This window comes from Myxocyprinus asiaticus, chromosome 28, assembly GCF_019703515.2.
Source record: "Myxocyprinus asiaticus isolate MX2 ecotype Aquarium Trade chromosome 28, UBuf_Myxa_2, whole genome shotgun sequence".
Classification (NCBI taxonomy): Eukaryota; Metazoa; Chordata; class Actinopteri; order Cypriniformes; family Catostomidae; genus Myxocyprinus; species Myxocyprinus asiaticus.
Genome location: NC_059371.1, coordinates 9789723 through 9794607, shown reverse-complemented (window position 1 = coordinate 9794607; position 4885 = coordinate 9789723).

The window sequence follows — 4885 nt, the reverse complement described above, 5'->3', positions numbered from 1 at the left end:
TCCAGCATGACAATGCCACCAGCCATAATGCTCATTCTGTGCATGATTCCATGCAAGACAGGAATGCCAGTGTTCTGCCATAGCCAGCGAAGAGCCCGGATCTCAGTCCCATTGAGCACGTCTGGGACCTGTTGGATCGGAGGGTGAGGGCTAGGGCCATTCCCCCCAGAAATGTCTGGAAACTTGCAAGTGCCTTGGTGGAAGAGTGGGGTAACATCTCACAACAAGAACTGGCAAATCTGGTGCAGTCCATGAGGAGGAGATGCACTGCAGTACTTAATGCAGCTGGTGGCCACACCAGATACTGACTCCCCCCCCCCACCCCTTTGTTCAGGGACACATTATTCCATTTCTGTTAGTCACATGTCTGTGAAACTTGTTCATTTTATGTCTTAGTTGTTGAATCTTATGTTCATACTAATATTTAAACATGTTAAGTTTGCTGAAAATAAAAGCAGTTGAAAGTGAGAGGACGTTTCTTTTTTTGCCGAGTTATATATATATATATATATATATATATATATATATATACACACACACATACACACACACACATACAGTTGTGCTCAAAAGTTTGCATACCCTGGCAGAAATTGTGAAATTTTTGGTCTTATTTAAGGATAGTGATCATATGAAGCCATTTATTATCACATAGTTGTTTGGCTCCTTTTTAAATCATAATGATAACTGAAATCACCCAAATGGCCCTGATCAAAATTTTACATACCCTTGAATGTTTGGCCTTGTTACAGACACACAAGGTGACACACACAGGTTTAAATGGCAATTAAAGGTTAATTTCCCACATCTGTGGCTTTTTAAATTGCAATTAGTGTCTGTGTATAAATAGTCAAGAGTTTGTTAGCTCTCACCTGGATGCACTGAACAGGCTAGATACTGAGCCATGGGGAGCAGAAAAGAACTGTCAAAAGACCTGCATAACAAGGTAATGGAACTTTATAAAGATGGAAAAGGATATAAAAAGACATCCAAAGCCTTGAAAATGCCAGTCAGTACTGTTCAATCACTTATTAAGAAGTGGAAAATTCGGGGATCTCGATACTAAGCCAAGGTCAGGTAGACCAAGAAAGATTTCAGCCACAACTGCCAGAAGAACTGTTTGGGATACAAAGAAAACCCACAGGTAACCTCAGGAGAAATACAGGCTGCTCTGGAAAAAGACGGTGTGGTTGTTTCAAGGAGCACAATACGACGATACTTGAACAAAAATGAGCTGCATGGTCGAGTTGCCAGAAAGAAGCCTTTACTGCGCCAATGCCACAAAAAAGCCTAGTTACAATATGCCCGACAACACCTTGGCATGCCTCACAGCTTCTGGCACACTGTAATTTGGAGTGATGAGACCAAAATAGAGCTTTATGGTCACAACCATAAGCGCTATGTTTGGAGAGGGGTCAACAAGGCCTATAGTGAAAAAAATACCATCCCCACTGTGAAGCATGGAAGCATGGCACACTGATGTTTTGGGGGTGTGTGAGCCCTAAAGGCACGGGGAATCTTGTGAAAATGTATGGCAAGATGAATGCAGCATGTTATCAGAAAATACTGGCAGACAATTTACATTCTTCTGCATGAAAGCTGTGCATGGGACGCTCTTGGACTTTCCAGCACGACAATGACCCCAAGCACAAGGCCAAGTTGACCCTCCAGTGGTTACAGCAGAAAAAGATGAAGGTTCTGGAGTGGCCATCACAGTCTCCTGACCTTAATATCATCGAGCCACTCTGGGGAGATCTCAAACGCGTGATTCATGCAAGATGACCAAAGACTTTGCATGACCTGGAGGCATTTTGCTAAGACGAATGGGCAGCTATACCACCTGCAAGAATTTGGGGCCTCATAGACAACTATTACAAAAGACTACATGATGTCATTGATGCTAAAGGGGTAATACACAGTATTAAGAACTAAGGGTATTCAGACTTTTGAACAGGGGTCATTTAATTTTTTTTCTTTGTTGCCATGTTTTGTTTTATGATTGTGCCATTCTGTTATAACCTACAGTTGAATATGAATCCCATAAGAAATAAAAGAAATGTGTCTAGCCTGCTCACTCATGTTTTCTTAAAAGTGGTACATATATTACCAATTCTCCAAGGGTATGCAAACTTTTGAGCACAACTGTATAATATACACAGGTGCATCTCAATAAATTAGAATGTCGTGGAAAAGTTCATTTATTTCAGTAATTCAACTCAAATTGTGAAACTCGTGTATTAAATAAATTCAATGCACACAGACTGAAGTAGTTTAAGTCTTTGGTTCTTTTAATTGTGATGATTTTGGCTCACATTTAACAAAAACCCACCAATTCACTATCTCAACAAATTAGAATACATCATAAGACCAATAAAAAAAAAAACATTTTTAGTGAATTGTTGGCCTTCTGGAAAGTATGTTCATTTACTGTATATGTACTCAATACTTGGTAGGGGCTCCTTATGCTTTAATTACTGCCTCAATTCAGCGTGGCATGGAGGTGATCAGTTTGTGGCACTGCTGAGGTGGTATGGAAGCCCAGGTTTCTTTGACAGTGGCCTTCAGCTCATCTGCATTTTTTTGGTCTCTCGTTTCTCATTTTCCTCTTGACAATACCCCATAGATTCTCTATGGGGTTCAGGTCTGGTGAGTTTGCTGGCCAGTCAAGCACACCAACACCATGGTCATTTAACCAACTTTTGGTGCTTTTGGCAGTGTGGGCAGGTGCCAAATCCTGCTGGAAAATGAAATCAGCATCTTTAAAAAGCTGGTCAGCAGAAGGAAGCATGAAGTGCTCTAAAATTTCTTGGTAAACGGGTGCAGTGACTTTGGTTTTCAAAAAACACAATGGACCAACACCAGCAGATGACATTGCACCCCAAATCATCAGACTGTGGAAATTTAACACTGGACTTCAAGCAACTTGTGCTATGAGCTTCTCCGCCCTTCCTCCAGACTCTAGGACCTTGGTTTCCAAATGAAATACAAAACTTGCTCTCATCTGAAAAGAGGACTTTGGAACACTGGGCAACAGTCCAGTTCTTCTTCTCCTTAGCCCAGGTAAGACGCCTCTGACGTTGTCTGTGGTTCAGTAGTGGCTTAACAAGAGGAATATGACAACTGTAGCCAAATTCCTTGACATGTCTGTGTGTGGTGGCTCTTGATGCCTTGACCCCAGCCTCAGTCCATTCCTTGTGAAGTTCACCCAAATTCTTGAATCGATTTTGCTTGACAATCCTCATAAGGCTGCGGTTCTCTTGGTTGGTTGTGCATCTTTTTCTTCCACACTTTTTCCTTCCACTCAACTTTCTGTTAACATGCTTGGATACAGCACTCTGTGAACAGCCAGCTTCTTTGGCAATGAATGTTTGTGGCTTACCCTCCTTGTGAAGGGTGTCAATGATTGTCTTCTGGACAACTGTCAGATCAGCAGTCTTCCCCATGATTGTGTAGCCTAGTGAACCAAACTGAGAGACCATTTTGAAGGCTCAGGAAACCTTTGCAGGTGTTTTGAGTTGATTAGCTGATTGGCATGTCACCATATTCTAATTTGTTGAGATAGTGAATTGGTGGGTTTTTGTTAAATGTGAGCCAAAATCATCACAATTAAAAGAACCAAAGACTTAAACTACTTCAGTCTGTGTGCATTGAATTTATTTAATACACGAGTTTCACAATTTGAGTTGAATTACTGAAATAAATGAACTTTTCCACGACATTCAAATTTATTGAGATGCACCTGTATATATATATATATATATATATATAAAATAATAACTGTCCAATAAGTGAAAGGATAGTATTTGGGGCAAAAAGCCCCCCTGTTGCATGGGCTAAAGGTCCCATAAAACACATTGTTTTTCTTAAGTGTAGGGAATAGATTTATTATGAAGAATGTTCAAAGTGTGCTCACATTGACTGATCCAATCACAATGAAGATTATTTTGTTTATAGAATACTTTAGGTGTTGTAAAATGTCAAATGTGATTGAAATTAACAATAAATTATGAACCCTTTTCTGAAGTGGTTATTTTGAATAAGCAATATTTTAATTTATTTCTCAAAAAAGCACCTTCCTGTCTCAGACGTATTTGCATAAATTGACAAATTGTGCCCTATTACTATTTCCCTGGAATCTACATGATATCACTATAAACCCCCTGGGGGCCTTTTACCCAAGTGAGGAGGCCTTTTACCCCAGCTGTGGGGTAAAAGGCCCCCTCGCTCCCTTTTTTTTTTTTTTTTTTTTTTTTTTTAAGAATTTTATTCAAATCAACCTTCTGTTGTTATTTCTTTTCGCACAAATTGTTGCTTCATCAATATTCAATAAAAATAAACACGTCTTGAATTTTGATACACTTTGTGACCAGAAAAAGAAGCAATTTTCCTTAAGGTGTGCCTTTAGCCCTGATGTACCATACGCTTTTGGGTCTGTTTAACTATCACAAGCATTTTAATTTTTGAATTTAAGATTTAAAAACAAAGAATCTATGACTCAATTAACATATCTCACATTATTATAATGAAACATCTGATTTTAAAACAACATTGTATGTTACTACTACAATTTAATGTATATTTTAAATACTAAAGTTTTAGGCTTTTAAATGATTAAATGAACAAGTTGAAGGCTGACAACGGATCGTATCTGGAAAACACTGCGGGGTTCATTTATTCCAATCCATTACACAAATATTCAGAATTTACCTAGGCCTAAATATGTCATGTTCCAAACCAGTTTTAACATCGTAACTCTTATAAAGTCTGTCAAAAGAGAGATTCAAACTCATAACTCAATATCTACAGCGAAATTAATCAAACATAACAACTGAGCCAATATTCAGTAAGAACACACTGTAACATTAGATCTACCTACACTGTTTAC